Source organism: Diceros bicornis, chromosome 16 (assembly GCF_020826845.1).
Source record: "Diceros bicornis minor isolate mBicDic1 chromosome 16, mDicBic1.mat.cur, whole genome shotgun sequence".
NCBI lineage: Eukaryota > Metazoa > Chordata > Mammalia > Perissodactyla > Rhinocerotidae > Diceros > Diceros bicornis.
Genome location: NC_080755.1, coordinates 18119614 through 18144516, shown reverse-complemented (window position 1 = coordinate 18144516; position 24903 = coordinate 18119614). Strand labels below are relative to the sequence as shown.

Genomic DNA, 24903 nt, shown 5'->3' with positions numbered 1-24903 from the left:
TTTCTCTTTACTTAGCCACATTTTATTTCTGTTGCTTACAGTCAGAAAACTCTAATAATAGCAGTGTTACATAGATATTATTGTTGCTAGGTTAAATCTACCATAAGAATTTTGTAAGATAATTGATTTTCTGCTTCAAGTAACTTTATTCATCGAAGTTACCTAATCTGAGTTAGGGCCTAACAGTTATATTAGTCTCTTATTTATGTGAGCTCATTAAAAATCCTATGGATTAAACATGTTTACAAATCTGGAAAGGCAAGGTAGTTGCTTATTCCAGATTATAAAGGCTATTTTTCCTATATCAGTACTTTGCCTTTTCATGGAATCTTAATGGAAGCAAAGCTGTCTCTATATAGTCATTCTTGAATTGGCTGGGGATATCTTTTAGAGCTTTTTTAAAGCATTGGTGATCACGGTCCACACTACAATACTGAAGATCTACCTCCATTTCTTTGAGTGTTTAGTGGTTTAAAGATTTTTTTTCTTTAATGGAAAATCACTCAGTGAAATTGCGGAAAAGTGATTATTTATCTGAGTCACATTTTTATGGAAACTGTTTTTCACTTCTCTGCATTTTTAGAAGTGTTTTCTTTAAAAAGGATATTCTATTAATATTTATAATTAGATATCACACAAAGCAGATGCTAAATCTTATGCTATAACTTTATGGGTACAGTTACATAAAGAAGATTATGTACTCTTTGGTATAAGGTTCTCTCTAGGAGCTGTAGAACAAAGGACATTCTCCATGAAGATGCCCATTCTTTTTCTAGTTGAGGGAAACATGAAGACCGTGATTAACTACGATTATTTTAACTATTATCATCCGTAACATTAGTACTTAAGTGGATAGAGCAGGAACTCCATAAATACGTAATCGATTGACTTTTTTCTCTCTTTGACCCACATCTCAGTTCACCTATACATACCATTTATCTTGTTCTTACTTTGAAGCCGTGTGGATTCTTTCTGTTTTCAGAGCAGAAAGGGGCGGTCCTCAGCCTGTGCGAGTGGCGGCTTCCAACTGCAGTTGGGGCGGATAGTGGGAAGTTTACTCAGGTCAAGAGGTCAAGAGGAAAAGAGATTCATTTTTCTAATTACCTTGAGCTCAATACCAAGAGGAACCGGTGGAATATGTATTGTCTAATCTAATTCACACAATCTCCCAAGAGCTACCGTTGTATAGATGGGGAAACTGAGGCTCTGAGGAATAACTCTTTGAAAGTAATGGCACTGGGTTTGAACGTCGGTCCTTGTGAGTCTAGACTCTTTTCACTACCCTGTCTCCTTCCTGGCGATTTCTTCTTCAAAAAGTCTACTAGGGGCCCTGAGGACGGACAGAATACTGCAAACCCTCTGCCCTCCAACTAGATCTCCTGTGATAGAAAGTGTTGTGAGTTCTCCTAATTCCCTCTTTTAAGAAGACAAGGTTAGGAACAACGGCTGGCAAGAGAGGAAGGGAAGGTTTAATTCTCCGGAGACGCTGCGCAAGGGAACGGATGGGGCACGCCCACTAACGAGTGGCCGCCTCTCGGTTCCATCCCAGGGATGCGGGGCTTTCCTCTCCTTCCAGTGTGAGTGCACTTGCCACCCGAAGGCTAAGCCCGCAGAATCCGCAGGCCAGGTACACGCTCCGGGAGACGCCGGGCGCCTCCCCGCGGCCTGGGCGCACGTGCCTGGGCTGGGGCCCGGGCTAGTGGCCGCGCCGTAGTAGCTGGGCGGGTGGGAGCGGCTGGCTCCGGGCCGCGGCCGCCGCCCGCTCGCCGGCTCCGGTGGTTGGGCGGAGGAAGCGCGGGACTCCTCCTCCCCACCGTATTAACATGCACCCAGGGGCGGGTGACCAGCCCAGCCTCGCCGCCCCAGCCCGCAGCGTCCCGGCGCTCAACCTCCGCGCCAGAGGCGAGCGCTGCGCTCCCGGCGCCGCAATCCCGAGGACACGGCCTCGCCGACACCTCCGGCTCCGGGGAATCGGCAGCATCAGCGGCGGCAGCGGCCGCAGCCGCCTCAGCTCCTCTCTTGAGTGCTTCTCATCACCTCGCTGAGAGCCTGTCCTGGCCCCGGGGACACCCCTTTCGTCCTCCCTGCGAGGCTCGTGGGACCGACGGACGGACGCAGGCACCGAGGGCCGGACTGCGGGCAGCGGCAAGGTAACACCGGGCTGCGCCGTGGGGCTGGGGCGTGCGCGCGTGGCGGCGGCGACCGGAGCCCGGGCCGCCGCCACCGCCGCGGGCGCGGCGCGCTGGGTGGCTCCTGCCCGCCGCGCGGTCGCCGCTTCTTTCGCCGGCGGAGGGACTACGGGCTAGGCTCTCCTGGCCCCCAGCCCGCCCGCGCCGCGCGTCCGCTTCTCCTTCCCCTTCCGCCGCCTGGGGCACACTCCCGGGCCCCCCTGGGCAACCCGGAACCTGGGGGCCGACGCGCCCGTCTCTGGGCGTGCGGTCCTCGCGGTTACCCCCAGGGGCCCGGGGAGGGGACGGATTTCTAATTGCGACAGGGTCCTGAGAGGGGGAGGGGAGGAGAACACCAGTCCCGGTTATCTCCACCGGCCAAATTCACACCTCCCCCCCCCCCGCCCCTAACCCCTGGTACACCTTGCAGGGCAGGAGAGGGCTGCTCACTGCAGGGGATTTCTGGACAGGCTCCTGGGTCATTTGCAAAGCAAGTTTGCACTGGCTTTTTAGGTGACATTTTGGCATTGGTTGTGGAGAGAGCCCCCTTCCCTGTGTGTGTGTGTGTGTGTGTGTGTGTGTGCGCGCGCGCGCGCGTAAGAGAGAACGCCAGAGAAACTGAGACACAAAGAGAGACAGAGGCACACAGGGAGAGACTGAGATACAGAAGGAGAGACACACACAGAGAACGGTGCCCAAGGAGGAGGTCACTGGAGAGTCGACCCCCGCCCGCGGCGGAGGCCAATTCCGGGCGAATCGCGTGGCGAGCGATGAGACTGGGTATTCAGCGAATTGAATGAGCGGGGCTGGAGCCGAGACGAAACAGGGACCTCTCCTCCGGGCTGGGAGAGATAACAAATTGCACTTTCATTGAGGGGCGGCTGCAGCTGCGGGAGGGACGTTCGGAGGGCCGCGCGGAGATGAAGACCCTGCATTCAGGACTCGGGCTGCTGCGCTCTTTGCGGAAGGCGAGCTGTCCCCGCTTCGCCGGGTGGCGCCGGGAGGCCGTGGGGAGGGGCGGCCCGCCGCTCGGGTGCCCGCGCCCGAGACGCTTAGTTCCTGTGCCGGAGCGCCGCTCCCGCCCCGGGCTCCCGGCTCCCGGGCTCGCCTCCCTCGGGGCCACTAGCGCTGCGGAATTTTCTGAGAAAGGGAGGGCGTGAGCAGGGGAGGGGGCTTGAGACCGCCAGGACAGGGACGTCGGTAGGTGAGATGTTATTTCTTTTACGGACTTGGGCGAGACTGTGCACTCCTGACACAGTGAGCTTGGCTCCGGTTCGTGAGAGGTCGATGCTCCTTGTCTCCCCCGGCGTAACACGTGAAGTTATGGAATTACAGTGATGAAAGACATATAATGAAAGTAACAATTGAAGACAGATCTTTAGCTTTTATAGTCTTCGTGAATGGCTTTGTAAAGTGATGATGGATCAATCTGAGTTGTAGTCAAACCCTCGGATGAGGAATGTTTAGAATTGGGAAAGCGATTTTAGGACCGAATGCAAACATCTTGCAAGTTATTTTTGCCAGGAAGGAGCTGTCTTTTGACTGTCAGGAAGCAACTTTCTATTGGCCTATGTAATTTTGCATATATAGCAATAGTCTTTATTGAAATTTGAACGGAAATGACATGAAGGCAAGAGACAAGTATCCTAATTTATCCAATGCCAAAAGGATAAAGTTTTCTTTGCTTAAAATTTTAAAAAGGAAATTCAAAGCCATAAAGAAATATTGAATATATATATGTCAAATGTATGAAATTTAAACGTTTAGGCTATAAAAGCTAACCTTCGTTCAGAAAATTCATATTCTGGCATGAAATTGGAAAGTTCATAGAAATCTGGAGTCAATAGCCGTGTTATTGATTTCCTTTGGATTTATTAGTTCAGTTTAAAGTTGCTGCAGTGAAGTCATTGCTTTGAAATAGTCCCAGTTCCGGATCTAAAATTCCATGACTATTTACTAAAAAAACTGACTGACTCCCTTAAGAGAAACTATTAGTTACTTTGTATGAGAAAGGACTTGAATGCATTTGCAAATGTGGGATATTTAAAATAAATTTACATCTATCTATTTCTCTTGGTATTTCTATTCTAAAGTTACTTTGCCAGATAAAATATATCTCAACAATTATGGACAATATAAAGATTGGAAAAATGAACTGGTTAACAGATTCTTTAAAAAATTATGAAGTAATTTTCTGAAAAATCTCTTCAAATCACACACGAGCAATTGTGCTTTGGGGGGAGTAATATGTACATGTTTTCCTTATAAAGGGAATTTCATGGTTTAGCATCTTTAATTTCTCCTTCCATATAAGCTTTGTTCTGCCAGAACTAAAACCTTGATAAAGCATATCAGTGATTATTGAAATCAAGATGTTCCTCTCCAAATATTATGTAACATATATAGAGAAATAACCTAAAACTAACTTTAGAAAGTGTTCTACTTTCTAAATCCTTCTAAGCTTGTGTCCTTTTGAATCAAACTTGGAAATACAAATCACATGCACTTTGACCTAACTCTATGGGTATGTATGCCTTTGTTCCATATAGCTATTTGATTTTTTTTTTTAAATATAAAAATTAATACTGGGAAGAGGGGAACTGAGGTTTTACTAACTACTCATTTAGAAATAATGTAACATAGTAACAGTTTCAGCTACAACTGGAGACAAGTACCATATTCTTTGAATAGCAGCTTCTGGAAACACAGAATTCAGCGTTCTGATTTTGATTTCATATTAAATTTCAAATTCACAAAGAACAGTAAAATGCTATCTAAACATGTATTTTTATAGTAAAGTTTCTATGACAGACTCAAATTCACATTATGATGTCTTCTGGATCATTCGCACAAATTGTTCCACCGTTTTTTTTTTTTTTTTTTTTGTGAGGAGATCAGCCCTGTGCTAACATCCGCCAATCCTCCTCTTTTTTTGCTGAGGAAGACGGCCCTGGGCTAACATCTGTGCCCATCTTCCTCCACTTTATATGGGACGCCGCCACAGCATGGCTTGCCAAGCAGTGCGTCGGTGCGCGCCCGGGATCCGAACCAGCGAACCCCGGGCCACCGCAGCGGAGCGCGCGCACTTAACCGCTTGCGCCACCGGGCCGGCCCCTCCACCGTTTTTCAGAGCAGATTTGCTCCATGCAGAAGGATCTGGTTCCTCTTAGGAAGCATTTAATTGGAAGACTTTTCTATAGAGAATTCATCTCTATAGAAACCACACTTGTCTCTCCTTGCTTAATTTTAAGGAAATGATCTAGTGGTAAGTTCTTTTGTTTCTTTTCTCTTTTCCCTTTGGAAATTATTTTCCCCTGCTAGAGGAGCACCATTAAAGTAGGAAGGCTGAAAGGACTTTTGCAAAATCTAAACACTGCTCCAATCCTCACCTCCCACACTTAAAATCTATGCCTTATATTTATGGTATATTGTTCTCTTATTGTACATTTTGTTTATTTTAAATAAACAAAACATATTGTTTATTTAAATAAACATAATCACAAGAAGACCCTTTGCTGGAATGTTAAAAATCTTTGTACTGCTGAGACACTTGGAGGTTTAAAAACACCCCATGTCTTGTGCTGTCTGTTTTGTTTCCAGAAGATCCTACAGGCTTGTAATTCTTCGTTTTCAAAGAAAGGAATCATTTCAAGTGGCCCCCAAATGACTTTCTTTCTTTTTTTCTTTTTTATCATCGGGAATTTGCAGCCTGATTCCTGTTACTGCCCAATGAAGGTGACTTTCTCTAGATGCGTGGTCTGTTAGGAATTGCCAAAGATGGTCTTCCTAGGAAGGTCTAAAACATTCTACTACAGAGGAGGAATTAGAGCTCATCTTCAGTCATTCACTTTAATTTATTAAACGTACACTGATAACTTGTATGAGATACCAGGTACCAGTTCCTTTTCTCCTAACACATACCTGTTTGGCTTATGCAAAATATATATTTGCTGTATTAGATAACATTAATGCAGAAAGCGTTAAAGCATTAATATATATTTGCTACTTTTTTGTGACCCTGCAACACAAACCGACAGAGCAAAACATGTGGTTGAGAACAAGAAAAATGGAGTGTGGATACAAGGAGGTTAAAAAGGTGAATGACTTCCCTTTGAGTACTTCTGTTCCTTACTCTGACTGCACCGAGGTTGGTATTGTGTATGAGATGTGTCGAACTATCAGTTTTAACATCTTTCGCTCTGGTAAATGGTAGGGGCCAGACGACTGGTGTATGAGTGAGAAACTGGAGATGCTCTCTTTCTGTATTGACTTAGGCATTTTCTTGGTTGGTGTTTATTGTTTTCTCCTTCCTGAAGTAGTTAATGATTACTGGGTAAGAAGTGATTTCCTACTTTGTAAGACCAGCTCACATACAAGAAGCCTTCTGGATATTAGCCACAGATCTATGACCCAGTTCCTTGGGACTTCTCTTGGGCAGATGAGAACCAATATAGCTGGGATATGTTTGCCCCATTTGGGGTTGTTGTGAACAAGATATCAACACTTTGGATCTACCATGAAGATGCAAACCCACCCTCCTCCTGAAATTTGCACGAAACTAAACTGTTCATTTTCATATTCACTTATTAGTTTGCTCATCTGTTGTCATTGGCAATTTCTATTTCTTTTCTCAACGTTTTCTTGTCAGGTTTATAAGCAACACACAAAACCAAACCATGTGAGGTGTGAAGAGTGTGATTTGGCAGTGTATTAACTGCCCAATCCTGCCAGGTTTTCTTAGTATTCAGCAGAGTGGCCGTCTTACTGAAACCCTGGATAAGCAATTAGGAGAGGAGGGTTTGTGCTGGGACTTGCTTATCTCCCCAGCTGTGCATGGGAGTCTCCACCAGGAGGGCTCAGAGACATTGAAATGGCTCCCTCAGGCGGCTTATGGGGAGGTCTCTCTCCGGGCGCATTTCCAGCTCTGCTGCTTTACTCCGTGACACGGTTTTGGCTAATTTGAAAACATCTGCTAGAGTAACTTCTCTTTTAATTCTACTACTGGAGAATGTGTCTGAGTAAATGATAGGAGGGCTGGCATTAACCCTCACTTGAGGCTTGAGATTAGACCCTTTCTCTGGAGACCCTTTCTTTCTCGGTTTCCATTTCAGTGGAAACTCACTGCGAAGTCTATTTCTGGACTAGAAATTTCCCTGCTAGATATCGCTGAGATTTCTTTACAAAAAACATGCTGCAGTTTCAGAGGAAAATGGCATTTTGATCTCATCTCAGACTTTGCAAACAACTGTTGTCTGATATTATTCATGATATTACTCTAGCAAAAAGGCGAGGCATAGTCCCTCCCTTCAAAACTCTTTTAACAGACATTAACCGAGAAGGCAGAGCAACTTTTTCATTCTTTCAGACAGGGATGTGCTTTCCCATTTAGAGCTGGGGAGGAGCAGCAGAGGAACCTTGAAGTGGTAACACATTTAGAAGTTTATTGTGTGAACCCTTGGCTAGGCAATTCAGATGAGACTCACTTGATTTGATAGCTTCTATGAAGCAGGATAAGATGTCTTTCCCCTGCTCTCCCTGGAACACTGCTTCTTACATTATTTGCTCCTTCATAGACCTCAGCTGAAAAGCCACTTCCAGTGAAGCTCTCCCATTAAATGCAGTTTTAGTGCTTTATACTTTTTTCATTGTCCTTTTACAGTAAATAATGATTCATTGACTTTTGTGATTATCTGATCAACTGTCTTCCCCACTGAGCTGTGCGTTCCATGAGATCAAGAACTAACTATAGCATATTCGTTATATATCACTGATGCCCAGCACAGCATCTGGCACTTAGTAAGTGGTCAGTAAACTTTGGTTGGGTGAATGAATGAATAAACAGATGAGTGAATGTAAATCTCTATTCCCACTGTGTAAGGACTGTAACTCTGAGGCTAGTATTCTATTGTGTTTGCCTGTCCCTCCTTGCAGTCTTCAACTCTGCATTCTTTGTTCCTAAGCTTACTCTGATAATACCTGGTAAACACAGGCCTGATCCCAGCATGGGCAATATGTGATGGGTTAGGTTGTGCTACATTTTCGAACTAGGGAAAATACAGTCTGCTGGTAAACAGAGGGAGGAAATAAGGATTAAAACAAACAAACAAACTCTGTCCCTTCCTCTTTTCTCCTTCTTCTTACTCAAAATAAACATACTAATAGCTTAACCACCCCACTTGCCTGTGTGTTGATTTCAGCGCCGCCTTTCAAGGCTTAGCACAATCTTCTTTCTCACCCTTCACCCCATAGGATTGAGCACTCCTTTCCGTGCCTCCTCTGAATCTGATACATATTCATATCTTAGTTTTATATTTCATTTTCTGTTTATATTTCTGTCTACCTCTATGACACCATAAGCTCAAGGGATAACAGATAGTGACTAATATAGGGTTTTCATACAGAAAGGATACAAATGTTCATTGGGGATTGAAAGATTGAATCACATCACAGAGATGAGAGACAAATGTAGTGGGATAGAGAGAAGTGGCTACAACTGACTTTCTTCCTTGAGGCTGATTTCTGTGTCGGTAGGTAGTTAGAACCTATATGGGGTAGCTCTCATTCATAGGGGATGTTGGAATCTACCATTTTAAATTATATGGAATCACAACCTTTTGGATATTTCCATGATTTTTTTTATACTAGTGTTTGGCCAGGCATGTAGTACATTCTATCCTACTCTCTGCTTCTGAGATACTTGAATGATATGGTGAAGTTGGCCAACTTCGTGGATATAGTAACCTGCCACTTGGCACTCTGCTTTAGTTGCTAGATCCACTGTTCAGCCTTAAATGATCTGTGAGGAAAGGTAAGACTCAACATGGACATGGCCCATGTTTTTACAAACCACGATGTGTAATAGTTTCTCTAGATCTGCCTTTCTTTTATTGACAATTTAAAATATTTTGCTTTGATGATAAGAGTCCTAAGGGATCTAGATGTCAGATGTCAGGTATTTGGCATGTATATAGCCTTTCCAAGTGTGGGAAAACAAAAAAAAATTATAATATCTCCAGAGTACTCATGTGTGGAGAATACAGAAGTGCAAAACATAGGTCAAATCCTTGGGCAGCTTAAAATCTAATCCAAAGGAGAAGATTAAGATGTAGGAAGTAATTAGTAAGAATGTGTTACAGAATAAAATTAAGCGCTCAAGTATCTGGGATCAATCATATTTATCTTGGGCTTTTATGTAGGGGGAGAGCTCAACAAAGAATGGGATCACTGTGGGATGCTTCCTAACCAGGAGGTCTTAAGCTGGACTTTCAGGATAGGTAAATAGGAAGTTAAATAGGAAGAAGGGATGACTTTTCAGATAAGACAAAACATTGACAAAGACATGGAGATGCAAACCAACTTGACATGTTCCTGGATCAGGAAGATGGTTTTCTCCTCTAGCTCCTCTGGTGCATTTTAATTAGACCTAGAGATGAATTTGATTGAGAAGGATGGGGACACACTATGAAGGGTTTTAATGACTATACAAGAGGGTTTAGAGTTGATAGGAGCATTGAAGGATTTCAAATAGATAGTGACATGAAGAAGCGGCTTCTTGGACTGATGGAAGTAGATCTGTCTACTACCAGATTGGGACAGAGAGAAGCATTAGGAGGCTGTTGCACTAATTGAAGCATAAATGATGAGAACCAGGTTTAGGGAAGTAGGAATGAGAGAAAAGAAGACATGAAATACTTTGAAAATTTTTCGAGTAATATTTGACACTTTCCTTTCTCAAGTTACTCTATACCTGTGTCACAAACTATTTTTCAATTCTTTATTATTAATTAAAAATTATTATGAAATATTTCAGAAATGCCAAAAAATTAAATATTATAATAAACACTTATGTACCCACCCCGCAGATTATGAAATGAGTCATTGCACATACTGTTGAAACTCCCAGAGTACTCTCTCTCCAAGCATATCTCCCCTCAGCAGTACCCTGTACACTGACTTTTGTGTTTATCATTCCCATGCATTCCTTATAATTTGCTATGTATGTGTGTGTACCCAAGCAATATAGTCTCATTCATTTTGCTATATTTAAACTTTATATAAATAGTAACATGCTCTTTGTAGTCTTCTTCACCTTACTTTAATTGATTTAGTATTAATTTAGTATTTTGTTGATAGGTGTAGATATTATTTATTCATTTTTACTGCTATATGGTATTCCATTGTATAATATATCATGATTAATGTATCAGTCTTCTTGTGATGGACATTCAGGGTATTTTCCAACAAGGCTGCTATGAACATTCATATGCACATCTCCTTGTACTATCATAGGAGCCTTTCCTTAGGGTGTCTCCTTAAGAGTAGAATTGTGGGAGGGTGGGATTTGTACCTCCAAATTTAACAGATAATGCCAAATTGCCAGAAAGAGTTGTGCATATTCATACTCCCACCAGCAATGTATAAGAGCTCCTTTTGTTCCATATCCTTGCCAACACTTAGTGACACATTTTATTTGCCAATATGGGTGTGAAATGATATCTTCTTGCAGTTTTAACATGTTGTTCCCTGACTCACTGCTATTAATGTTTACCATTGTTTTCCCCTCTGGATTAACATTCAAGTGTCTTTGGAATGCTTGTTCATGTATGTTGTCCATTCTCCCTCTGCTTTTCTAAAAAAAACTCATTGATTTGTAAGAGTTAATGGTATATTATGGATACCAGATTTTTTTTCTGTAATATGCATTTCAATGATCTTCTCCCAACTGGTGGCTTGTGTTTTTTTATGATGTCTTTGGGTGAAACGATTATTTTTAAAATTTAAAATAGATGTATTTTTGATTCTTCTCTTTATCGTATAGATAAGATGTCTCGTTTAAGAAATCTTGGCCAATTCTGAAATGATAAAGGTATCATCCTTTTATATCTCATAAAGTATTCAAGTTTTATTTTCACAGTTAGTTCCCCAAGACTTTCTTATCAGTGGTTATTTTATAAAGCCTTTAATTACATCCCAAATTTGGGCAAAACACATAACTTCTGTTAGTCGTAATTTCTTCCTCATTAAGTTAGAGTTTGAAGTAGTCGTACTGTATGAATTCTGCTGCTGCCGCTTGACTTCACAACTTCATCATTTTATGCCTGGAATGCACAGTAGTCTTTTAATAGAACTTCTTGCCTCCAAGGTCTCATTCTTCTAATTAAACTTACATCTAGATTTACTTCTCAGAGAACTGTCAAAGTCATAGTGAGACTCTTCAAACTTTGTCCCGGAGACCATGAGGGCAGCAATCACATCCGTCTTTAACTCCCGGGCATCCCCAGCTTGGAGCACATACCTGGGCGGTGGTTGGCCTTCAGATGTGTGGAGGGGACAAGCGTCTGAAGGCACAGCTGGCTCCCTTCGTTGCTCAGCTCCGTTTCTTAATGAGTCCCTTACATCAAACCTCTTCACCATGACCGCCCTGCTTGTCAGGACTCTGGTGTTCTGGCCCTTCTCTCTTCTGTCTTCATTTCTCTTCTCTTCCTGTATTTAAATTCTGTCGACTTGCAGACTCTCCTAGGGTTAGGACAAGGGGAGTGGGGGATTTTCTTTTCCCTTCACATCCTTCTAAATAGTTTGAGCTTTTTACCACAAGCAAGGATTGCTTTTAAAATAATTGTTTAAAACCCTCTCTGTCCTTCAAGGCCCAGTCAAATCCCACCTCTCACGTGAAGCATTTAGGACTGCTCTGGCCCAGGGTACACTCTCCTTTGAATTCCAGTAGCCTTTTTCTGGATCATTTACTTTATGATTTATATTTTAAACATTTTAGGTGAAAACTCTTAGATTTGAAGCTCCTTTAAGTGATGAATTGGCTTATCTGCTTTTGTATCTCTCTTAGGCCTAAACTCAGTAGCCAGCAGAGTGGTTTTTTCAATGGGTCGCAGCTGCTTTCCTGATGACTGGTAATTAGTTATTGGAGATGGCATGGGCTGAGTGGAGATTTGGATTGTTAGGAGATTGGAAATAGTGACATTACTGGAACATATAAGGGTTTGGGATAGGGAGCTAATTTGTAGTGAGAAAAATTGAGCTCAATTTTGGTTATGTTGAATTTTGAGATGATATTGGACATGTCCCATCAGCAACTTGGGAAACATTAAATCTGAGTTTTATGAAATGATAAGATTATTGATCTTTGATCAATGACAATTGATATCATTATCATATTGATTAGGAAGTTATCTGCTGGAAGGTGATCAGTAGATCTATGATGCTAGCAGCTGTTTCCATGTTCCAGATAGTAATGTTACCCCCTGCTCCTGCATCCTGATTCTGCTATTCTGATTCATCTAATTAGCTAGATGACTTTGGGCAAGTTAATTAATTTTTCTTAGCCTAGTTTTCTTATCTGAAAAATGAGGATAGTTAAAGTTACATATCAGAGTTTTTGAAAGGATTAAATGAGCCAATCTGTGTGGGCTCATGGTGGGCAATTAATTAAATGCTGTTATTAAAAATATATTTTATCTGTAAGAACTAATCTGCCAACCATCTTTTTACGTCAAAGTAGCACCAAGTAAAGAATTTAAAAGTTACTTGTCTAGTCATGAAATATTTTTCTTCTCCTATTGAAAATTCCTAGATCTTGTTTCATGTTCTTTTATTATCTGATGACAGTGACAGCAACTTGCCGAATGAGTTCAATAATAGTTGGCATTTACTAAGTACCCTGGTCTTTGTACTCTTGCAGGATACAACTTCAGGGATTGTCTGTAGGCTCCATGTGCTGTATTTATAGGGAAAGAGGCCCACAGCCCCTACAGCCCAGCCCTGTCTGAATGATACCATATGCTGTGAAGAGATTACAAAAGAAATCAAAGTCATGTCTTTCTCCCTAAGGAAGATTTAATTGTGAAACAATTCAGTGCATCTAAAGCAACATTCAAAATATGAATTTTAATTTTGTCTGTCCAGAATGCTTATTTATTAAGGCAAGATGGGACAGGGAAAAATACAGGGGCTAACCAGAAAGAGGCACTTATTCTTGATCTTTGCAGAGGAGCATCTCCTAACAGTCATGGTAGACCGTGAGTTAGTTGTATGTTGGCAGGTGGAGCACATGTCCTCTGATTACATCCACCTTCTCTGCTCCGTGGGCTTCTCTTCTGCCTCCATGTCATGTGTCTTCAGTCAGCTCACAGTTTCTCTCTTAGAAAGGGCTTGACGGACGAAAACCAATACAAATCAGAATAAGAACTTTACTGATTGATTAGGTGGGAAAGTTCCATTGGTTTTTCATTAAGGGAAAAGTTTCTGGGCAGTTATTCTAGATGTTTTGGGTTTTGTAATTTTTTAATCTGTTATAGGAACACAATATTTCATATCTTTGTGATTTAGGTTTAAAACCCCATAGAACAAAATACAAAATACTTTTTCTCGAGTCTTTAGTCTTTCAGGGATCCCTTTGAGTAGAAGTATTGGCACATATAAAGTGGCCTGAGATGCCCCAAAGAGAGGTGATAAACTCACTTTAAATGCACTTTAAATATTGGCAATACTAATTTACAGATAGGTTGTGTTCCAAAGTTGTGTTTATATGGTGAATATTTCTGGACATTGAACAGCATTACCCCGTAGAAATTGTGCTATCCAGTGGTGGCTGGCTTCTAAAGTTCAATTTCTAGAGTCTTTTTTACCCATTTTCTGGAAACAAAATAGTATTATTCTAGTGAAAGCCATATCTATGTAAAATTCAGAACCTTATATCTGCAAAAAAACCCAAATCTAAATTGTGACCAGGAACACATGCCACCCCTTCTGCCACAGATTTAGGAACTCCCTGGCTCTGCCAGTGGCCGGAGGCTGGATGCTGCTCAGGCAACAGCAGCTGCCATCACAGAAGTACGGTTTCCCTTGATCCAGGACCAGAACCTGGTGAGGGGATGTGGGGGGCAAAAGAGCTTGCGCATGGGTACTGTTAAATATCTACACTTATATAAACTACTTCTCTTTATTTGAATTTGAATGAAGAAAGGAAAGTCTAGTGTAGCCCAATTGTCCATATTATGTCTTGGACTGAGAACCAAGACCTGTAGGTTATTTATAAGTCAGATGTCAGGAAGTTGTTAGGAGTGGCAGGTAGAGCTGTAGTCCTTTGTACTTAGGTTATTTTCAACAGATATTTTTTTCAATGCATTTCAGATCCTAAGAAGCCCACTATTGGACGATGGGAATTACCAATTCATATATGCGTGCATGCATGCGTTCATTCAGCCAACAACAATTTACCGAATAGCTAGGACATGCCAAATACTATTCTAGGTGCTTTGAATTCAGACCTGAACAAGGACAGCAGACACAAGGAGTGCCCTTGTGGAGTTTTACATTCAAGTGGGAGGAAACAGACAACAAACAACAACCTTAGTACTTCTATTAGAATGTCAGAAAGGAATAACAGCTATGAAAAAAAAAGAAAACCAGGTAAGAGGGATTATTGAAGTACTGTTCTTTGATAGATTTCTGGTATAGAAGGAAATGAGCTTTTTTTTTTAATTCAGATCTTCACTGGAAATGTTCTAGCTTTAGGATTTGACAAGGCCCTAGGAGAGGTGTGGGGTTACTTTCACTGTTGTGTCATTCTTTTATCCTTTCTGTTTTGACAGCAGTTTGGATACTCCTCAGATATCGAATCTACCATATTGCATTGTAGCTACTTGTGTTTTTTAATCTCCCACTGAATTAAGAACTGAAACATAAGGCATGTTTCTGACAAACTTACATCCCTGTAATAATACTGCTAGAAGTAATAATAGTGATTATATATCTTATTGAATGCTTACTGTGCACTAAGCACATTATGCCAGCCCTACGTAGAAAGTGATATGATGCTTTACAGAATATATTTTCAGACCACAGAACTGCCATGGGTGGAGCTGATAATTGCACAGAGGTCTGTTAGCACCAGGCTCTCTATTCCCCCGGTTCCTAACCCAGTGCCTGGCATTTGGTTGGCATCCAAGAAGTGTCGCGTGAAATGGAAATCAAATAAGCTGCAGTTTTACAAAACTGATAACTCTGAGAAATGTGTCTCCAGTTGTCTGCAAGATATACACTCCTCTTGTTTTAAATCGTTTCACTTCACAGCCTAGTGGGACCAGGAGGTGGTTATTTGGAAATTCTTGAAGTGACCCTTGCCTTATTTTTCTTTAATTCCTTCCTCTTTTCATACATCTCATCTATAGAGAACAAAAGAGAAATGGAATTACTTCTGCTGAAATCATTACCCTCTAGTGTGAAGGCGAAGCTGCTTTGTTTTGTAATGTCTGTTGCATTAAGGAATCTCCGTGGATCTTTTTTAGAGTTTTACCTTGGTTTCTCCTAATGCCTGCTTCAGTGGGTTCTCTCTAGATGCAGGCGTCTTGATGGCATCAGGAACCAAGTGCATGAATAGGTTGTGTTTAGCTTACCTTCCACTTTCCACCTGCCTCTCCCACTGGTGAGAGAAATTTTGTGACAGAAGTGAGTCTCTGTGGGACCTTCTGGGGGTGTGACCATCTGCTTGCTCTGAAGAAACTCAGTACCTTCTTTCCAGGAAAAGATCTGTCAGCTGCAAGAGAAACTTCAGCTATGTGCTTCCCATTGAGCAGTCTATTTGAAAGGATAAATGAGCACATCCCTCAAAGACAAAGAAGCACAAACAGATGAAGTTTGCAATAAGGACACGATTTAGAGAACACGATTAACAAAGCTGGCACACCTTTGGCAAAGTTCAGATAAGAACTTGAATGGCAAGGGGGAAAAAAGAGATGTTAGATCGTCCTCCTAAGATTTCCCTGAAAAAAAGTGCTCATTGCCTCTTAGGATTCTTTGCAATTCAGCCTGATGGAGTTAAAAACTTCAATCTGTTTAAATAGACATTGGTAAATCAACATGGTTATATCTTTAACTCAAGAGCAAGGTAATTCAACTGACCTATAAAATACTAGAATGCTACTACTGATTATTTTTAACTGTAATTTTTTAAGAAAAAGGCAAGATGACTGTATAAGCATCCCTGATTCGGATAAATAAATATTAGTACGGGATTTCTGGCTCATGTAAATTGACAGAAGCTGAAATGGAGATGGATACATATAAAACTGATAAAATAGTGAGTGCCCTTTATGAAGTCCTTGTTGTCACTGTAGTGTCACAGACAACAAATGCATTTTATAAGTAAAATGTCTTAAATCTTTCTGCCAGTGTTTCTATATATTCTGTAGTTACATTCCCAAAATAAATTTGAATGTTTAATTGACATAGGACATAAATATAGTGAAAGTTCTAGACAGGTACTAGTAAAAGTAATATACTAAGAGTAAGGCATTAATTTGTTAAAGATAGGAAATATATGGCCAAACGGTTGGCCATTTTTCATTCTAAACGTGTCCTACATTGAAATTCACATTCAATTTATTTAAATTAGATGGGTTCTTGAGATTAATTTGTACACATAGGTATGGAGTGTACCAGAATCAAAACATTTTATTAGAAATTCTATAATTGAAATTGAGAAGTCATATATGTTTAGGTATAGGATGTAAGGATAATTAACATTTTCTAAGATATTTTGTTCCATCTGCCTGGAATTTTGCTTCCTCCCTACTCTCAACTCCTTTTCACCTGACTGCTTTCTTTTTCCTCCATTAATGCCACTCTTGACCACCATTTGCAAAATAGTTCAATCTGTCTCCCATTTTTCTCTTTCTCAGCATCTTAGCATAGAGCTTCTTAACAAATATTTGTCAAATATCAGCTCTTAATGAATATTTTTCCAGAGAATGAATGTGAGATAACAAAGTTATCAATAATTCAGATTTCTTGCTTATGATAACAAGGTATGTTTGAACATAGAGTTTAAATAATTATCAGTTGAAGAAGTTGAGTTTAAAGCTTTGGTTTTAAGTCTGAGTCCTATGAATATGTCAACTTCTAGTGAGTGCTCATCATTAGAAATGGGATCATTCCCATTTCAGTGAACTCACAGACTAATGAGAAAGAAGGAAGGAATAGGATTCAGTCCATTGGGGTAGCAGGATGATGAGGTGTTACACGATGCTGTGGTAGGACTGAGCGGGGTCACTCAATTCAGATGAGTGTCAGGGATGGTTTCTCAGAGATATGGATCAGTGATGTCAAGGCTGGGAAGAAAGCGTGCAGTAGTTGTTTTCTGATCCTTTTAAGTCAATTTGTATGAAGCTCCGCCTCTTCCTCACATTATGTTGCCACCAGCAGTGCTCTGTGGTGTGTAATGTGCACCTCTCTCAGGGTCTGTTTCACCTGACAAGGATGATCATGTGATTTTGAGGTTCTCTTAAATACTAATATTCTGTGAACTATAATTTCAAATGAGACTGGTGTTCCATGGAGGTTTCAGTGAAATATGAAATACACATTGAAGCTGAATGACTTTATAAACCATATGATTATAATGATGAGCAGGCTAGGGATCCAGCAGTTAGATTTTGAAACACTGGGGAGTCTGTGGAGGAAGGTTGAGTAGGTTTTCTGTAAACTAGGTGTGTATTTAACTGTAACAAAGGAAGCTGAAGATAAACTGCATTTCTTGGGGGGACTATGGGATATGCTCTTGGAGCGGATGATTGGTGAAAGTGATGAAGGGAAAAATGAGTGGGCAGAATGAAGGTAATGGGGTGGGGTTGGGGGTAAGTGATTGAGGACTGGGAGGGAGCGTGAGATTTTTAACAGTTATCTTGGGTTGAAAATCTTGGGGATAAAAAGTATTTAAGAAGGATTTGTAGAAGTTTTTTCTATGTCAGGTCTTAGGTAAAAATCCTACAGAAAAATCCACATTATTCTTCAAAATTTCTGGAATCAATTTGTTTTAATCCATCAGCAGACAGAGTCAGGCTTCAAGTCATTACAACTATGTGTGTATTAAGAAGAATGAGTAAATAAAGGTAATGAACACTTGTAAGGATCATGGGCTGAAATGTGATAGCCAAAATGTTTTCTAAGGAATTAAAATAATGTAGGACCTATTAGAGAATAGCATCAGTCTAGAACTTCAAAAACATTTATTGATCCTTTCTTTGCCATATACTATGTTTGATACTGGAGTACAGAAGCACCAGGTCATGGAGGGACCAGCATATAAACAAAAATTGGCAATATGTTATAATAAGTACACATGAGATACTGCCAGGACCCGGAGGAGGTGATACGTAAATCTTCCAAAGGAAGCTGTGGAAGCTCTCAAATTGTTTTTCTGAAGGAGACAGTCCATTATTTTGATGAAAAAAATTAGCCCTAGTAAAAAGAATTAAATACCTCTTCTGTGGTACTTCCTGTTTCTCTACCTTAAAACATCTTCCAACTATATTAATGGGCAATTCAAATATTGTAAGAAGCAAGTAGAAATGCCATATCAGTATATAATCATTTTAAAACTATGTTTACTACACAAGGAAGAGAAATTGGTAAATAAAAGCAAGATCATACCAGTATACTATATTGTACTAATTATTGTTCATTGATCAATTATTTAGCAATCTGAAACATGCAAAAGAGATTGAAAACATTATTCCTGGTTTCAGGTGTCTCACTTGGCTAGTATGTCGCAAGGGACTTGATTATTTTCCCTGTCTCTAAAGTTGCACTGAAAATCCTTGTCCACGTTTCAGTCAGTCGATATTCTTCATAAAATTTCAGAAATGAACCAGCCCATCTGTTCTTAGAGCACTGTCATTCCTTGGCAACTTTATTGGATTTTCCTCTTGGCTGCTTTATTGTTGCTTTGGAAAAATTGTTTTTCTCCTAAGTCCTGGCAGCATGGACGGAGAAAACCAAAGTCTTCCTTCCATTGTTAGAGATTTCTCCTTTGTTTCCTAAAGAGAAATTTAATCTTTTATGGTGGTTTATAAATTATTTATGATGTTACCTAAATCCTTTATTGGCATAAATAGGACTTTGATTGAACAGGGACTGTAAGTAAAGTGCTTTAGTTTATCATAACCACTATTTGACCCATTAAGAATTTAAACCCATAGGGCCTGCCCCGTGGCTTAGCGGTTAAGTGCGTGCGCTCTGCTGCTGGCGGCCTGGGTTCGGATCCTGGGCGCGCACCGATGCACCGCTTGTCCGGCCATGCTGAGGCCGCGTCCCACATACAGCAACTAGAAGGATGTGCAGCTATGACATACAACTATCTACTGGGGCTTTGGGGGAAAAAAATAAAATAAATAAAATTAAAAAAAAAAAAAAGAATTTAAACCCATAGGTTTAAAGAGAGAAGCCAGCTCCCCTTCAGAAAGGTGCCTTGCTGAATCCAAAAAAACTCCCTCATTTGTCATCATTTAACTTTATATCTACATGTGTCAGTAATTCTCAACCTTGTCTAGACATTGGAATCATCTAGGAAACTTTATAAAATAAAATATGAATGTAGACCACCTCAACCTCCATCTCTAGGGTAGGTTCAGATATGAGCAGTTATAAAGCTTGTCACATGATTCTAGGACACATATAGGGATAAGAACTGATGGCCGATAGCAGTGGTTCTTAAAGTATGGTCTCTGGACCAGCTGTACCACATTATCTGAAAACTTGTCAGAAATGCAAATACTTGGGCCCATTTCAGACTTAGTGAATCAGAAGTCTTACTCTGGAGGTGGGGCCCAGATGTCATTGTTTTCACAAGATCTCCTGGTGTTTATGATGCATAGTAAAGTTTTAGAAGCAGTGGCCTTTAGGTTCCTACCTCCCAGTGGGTACTTAGATTTTTATGTCTCTGCTTGCAGGTCCTAGGTAATCATCCTTGGGAATTGGCTCTTTTCATAAGAGGAAAAAACATAAAAAATCACGGCTTGAAACAAGGCAACATTACTAGAGTCTTCCTAACATGGCCATGTTTGTTTACTGTCCAGACCACTCCTCTGGGAACTTTCCATCCTTGCCTACTTCCCATAATGTTTCGCTGAGCTTCTGACCTTCTCCTTGCTACCAAAATTATCTTGCATATGTTGAGCCTCTCTGCTGATTGTTCTGGCCACTTTTCCTGTGGTCTGCTGGTTTCTGACCACCTAACTTATCTAATTTATGATATCTGCATGTACGTCTATTTGGTTTTGAGCCCCTGGGCTCTCCCTCAGCTCCTCCTGCATTCACAGTCTGTCTTCAACTTTCCTGGTCCCACCTCCTCTGTCTGTGACCTGCTGCCACGCGGGCTTTGGGTGCTATGCAGTGTAATCTTTTCATAAGTCGGGAGAGGGAAGTGAAAGAAAGAATTCAGAAATTAGGCAGCTTTCATCTCTGCAGAATTACATTTTTGTGGAGTGATTTTATTACTGTGATTAAAGAGTTATGAGTTTGTGGAACATCTGGAGTAATTGCATTCAAATATACTAAAACTCTTTCCTAAGTTAAATGATGGATGTGGCTAAATCATGGTAATTTTACATCAGCGCCCTCCCTCCATTGGTGTGGGGCTTGAGAGATGATTGAAAGCTGCTGCCTCTTTTGTTACCATTTTAACTTCTCTACTTTAATTTCTCCTCTCTTCCACCTTGTACATTGTTTTCTGGGACTGTGGGAGTTATCTTTCCTGACTCCTATTCCTTCTCTTTTCATTTTACCATAATATGTTTCCATTATTCAGAATTTTATGCGAGTATTTTTATGTGGCTATATTTTCCATTTCATGTATATTATCCTCCTAGTTGCTCCAGCAAGAAACCTGAGGCAATTTCTGAGGTAGCTTTCAAGTGAGTGAAAAGTGAGATAGCCTCTGCTTTTACTTCCTGATATCCACTTGTAAATTTTACTAACTGCCCACCTTTATTCTTTATTATTTTCTAACTGCCTAGCTATTCATCTCTCAAATAAACTTCCCTTTCACAACCGAGGAACCTCCAGCCTACCTGGTACCTTCACCATCTCTTTTCTCTGCTAATTCGAGAGCCTCCTTTCCTGCTCGTCCTGTGGTGCTTTCACCCTCCTTCAAACTATCCTCTGAAGTTATATAGATAAATCATTTTGAAACATTTTCATGTAGTTAAGTTCCCAAATTAAATCCATTTGATGTCCAGCCCTCCATGACCTGTAAGATAAAGCTTCAACTTTGTAGTGTGGCATGTAAGTCTCCTATGACCTGGTGAAGTATACTGTTCCAGCCTTAACTCTTAACACTCCTCTACATTGTGTAGTTTTATGCTTCAGCCCGCTTTATTTGTCATTTCCTAAATGACACCATTTTTAGCATGTTTCTCTCTATGTCTTGCCTCTGTTGTCTCCTCTTCTTGTGAGGTCCTTATTTCCTTTTCTGCATGGCAGACCTTTAAATGTTATTCAGGACAGCTCAAGGTTTCCACAGCTTCCCTTGGACGATTTATATACTACTTCCTCTGGGTTCTAGCAGTATCTCACGTTTACTTATTACAACATATTGTAAAACTTTGCCTCCATGCTGGTCTCTCCATGACCTGCCTGAGAAGAACTAGCTTCTTGCGGGACCAACAGAAGAATCATTCATCCTCCAGATAAACTGAGAATTGGGAACGCTAAAGGATAATGCTGGAACAAATGGGAGGTATGTGGGACCCAAGGTGGGTGAACTGGGTGATGGAGGCCTAGCAGTATGAGGAAAGGTAAGAGAGTGATGTGCAACTATTTCTGTAATCTGGACAGATTCAAGAAGAAAGAGGGTTTAGGAAAAAAGTTCAGAAAACAGAGAGTATAGCTCAAAAAACAAAGAGAGAGAAAGGAAAAGTTAGTTTATCAGTTATCTTTTGTTGTTTAACCAGTCACTACAAAAGTTAGTGATATAAAACAACCATTCTACTGTGCTTGCAGATTCTGTGGGTCAAGAATTCAGATAGATGGCCAGCCCCGGTGGTCTAGTGGTTAAGTTCGCCATGCTCTGCTTTGATGGCCCGGGTTCGGTTCCCGGGCGCGGACCTACACCACTCATCTGTCGGTGGGCATGCTGTGGCTGTGGCTTACATACAAAAAGAGGAAGATTGGCAACAGATGTTAGCTCAGGGCGAATCTTCCTCAGGAAATAAAAAAGAGAATTCAGTTAGCGCATAACATTCATGTTGGGGAGACATATATAGATGAGCATCTATGATATAAAGCAGGAGAGGAGAATGCTGTTATATAGGGACATGATGCTTTGGGAGTAGGAACAGGTTTTAGTTCATAAAATAAAAGATAGGATGGTGAAAACTTTATGAATCACATACCTTTTGGGATGGGCTTTGAAGGAGAAGTTTCATAGCCAGGCTCAAGCTCAAGGGCTGAGTGAGGAAATGAAAGGGCTAAACATGTTTAGATAGCATGATTAATTTGTGTGGCTGGAATATAGGGTGTGTGGCAAGATAGAGATCATAGAGAAGCTTTGGGACATAAACTCAAGAGTTTGATTTTATTCATTATGCAGCAAAAAATCTCTAACAGGTGAGATGCTTTAAGGTTCTGGTGATGAGGTTATGGAATAAATGGTCAAAGTGGTGAAGAGTGTCCTTGTTCTCCACCCTTCAGTCATCTTTCATGATAGGTACTTCCTTGGTTGTGACAGCACTGTAAGCTCCGTGACGGCTGCGATATTTATGGTGGCTACAATAGTGTCTCGTATGTTCATAAATATTAGATTAACAAATTAATTAGAGAATTTTTGTCTGCGTTTCCATCAGTGTATGTACGCATTATGCTTTAACGTCTTCAAAAACAAGGTATTCCTGGTAGAACTAAGTGGTTTTTAAAAGTTTGGTTTTGGTAACTGATTTCTATAAGCTATTTGAACACTTTTTGTTAACAATTGATTATTAATAGATCAAAATTATTAATAGGTCAAAAAATAGTTTCCAAGAACAAACTTAATTTAGGTAGAATTATAGTATGCTGGAACGGAAAATGTTCTAAGAGATGGCTACCTAAGACCTCTACTTTCAGGTTGGAAAAGGAAGATCCCTGGAGAGATTAAGTAACATGTCCAAGGTCACAATTAGTCCATTTCTGGCACTTTATTACAGATGAATAAATTGAAACCTAGGGAAGTTAAACGACAGCCACAGTTATCCAACTAGTAAATGTTGAAACCAAGATTAGGAATAGGCTTCTAATATGCAGTCTGATGTTATTTCCATTATAAAATGCTGCATGCCACTTTGATTTTAAAGTCAAATCTTAGCTTGAACTGTATGAGAGAAAAAAATCTCCATCTGGCTCTGCTAAATTCCCAGAGGAGAAGCCACCTCGTGTGGCTGCTGAAAAATTTAAATCCTAGGGTGGCAGAACTCAGGAAAGGAGAGGAAATGAGCAGTGTGGTCTTGTTGAATAACTTAATGTTTAAAAAAGACACATGTGGATGCTTGTACATTTAATTAACTTGTTGTGCTTGTTTTTGAAAATTGTATTCAAGTAGACTGGACTTTGTCTAAGGTAGAAGTCTCAGAAATTTATAGAATTATAAGACTATTCTCTAGAAAACACCTAAGGGACGGCTACCTAAGACCAATATTTTCAGCTTGGAAAAAAAGATCATGAGAGAGATTAAGTAACATGTCTAAGGTCATGAAACTATTAATGACTTTATCATAACTGGTAACCAGAGCTGTTAATTTGGGAGTGAATATTGCTTTTAAGATGTAAAGTGCACATCCTTAAAGGAAATAATTGGATTTAAGGCAATGCATTTTTAAAATATTTTACCTTTTTCATGTATAACAATTCGACGGATACCACAAACATGCCATCCGTCTTCAGTTAGAACCTCATCACCCACCATGAAATGCTCCCGTGCTCTCAGCTTCCTAACTTCAGTCCCCTTTCATCCTCCACACTGGACTACTCTCCAGATCTTTACTTTGTTGTCATTCTTTCTCTCTTCTTTATTCTTTTACCATTACATGCATTATTCCTAAAAACCTATTTTTTTTGTTTTGCTTGCTTTTGAACTTCATCAAAATGGCAGCAAAATGTTTGTATTCTTCTGCAACTTGCTATTTTTCTTTAATAGTATGCTTTGAAGATCCATCCATGCTAATGTACACAGTTAATATATTTTCAGTGTTGTACAAATTCCAGTTTATGACTATTCTACAATTTGTTCATTGATTTTTCTCATTTTTGATATGTGGCTTGTTTGATGGTCACTTTTGTTTGTTTGCTCGTTTTTGCTATTACCAACCAGGTTGCCACATACATTCTTATGCATGTCTCATGATAAATATGTGCAAGAGGCTGTGCTGTGCAGTGTGCCAGCTTTTCAAGGTAATGCCCAGCTGTTTTGCGAAGTGGCTGTGCCAATTTGGACTCCCACAAGTGGTATATGAGTCTCCAGTGTTCTAAATCCTTGCCAACACTTAGTGTCACCAGCCTTCTTAATATTTGCCAATCTGGTGGGTGGATATTAGCATTCAAAGGTTATTTTTATTGTGATTTGGGGTCTAATATTTTTCTGTAAGAAATACAAGTACAATATTACAAGAGAATGCAAAAATAAGACATTTTTTAAATATTCACTTGATACAAAATGATGAAGAGAAACATGACATATTTACATGAAAAAAGTCTGTCATGTTTTTGTTAGAGAATAGATATTTTCACACAGAGCGACGGTTGTTGATAAATTCAGCAATAACACCTTCATGTTCGTTAATATTTAATGATAATCCTGAATTAATTAAATGAAGTTCAATTTATTCATATTTATTTTTATCCTGCTGTTTTAACTCATCCTGGAAGAGAATATAGTAAGATGGGAATTTTATATATATATCTAGTTATCTCTCTC

The 24903-nt window shown here is 40.3% G+C and overlaps 1 protein-coding gene across 3 annotated transcripts in view; it reads left to right on the top strand.

The window, feature by feature from the left end:
- The first annotated feature begins 1766 nt into the window (after nucleotides 1–1766).
- Nucleotides 1767–24903, top strand: part of DLGAP1 (DLG associated protein 1) — an 843951-nt gene continuing 820814 nt past the window's right edge. For all 3 annotated transcript variants that reach the window (XM_058556885.1, XM_058556883.1, XM_058556882.1), the window contains exon 1: nucleotides 1767–2150. The gene's annotated coding sequence lies outside the window, so the exon portion shown is untranslated. The remainder of the gene's footprint in view (nucleotides 2151–24903) is intronic.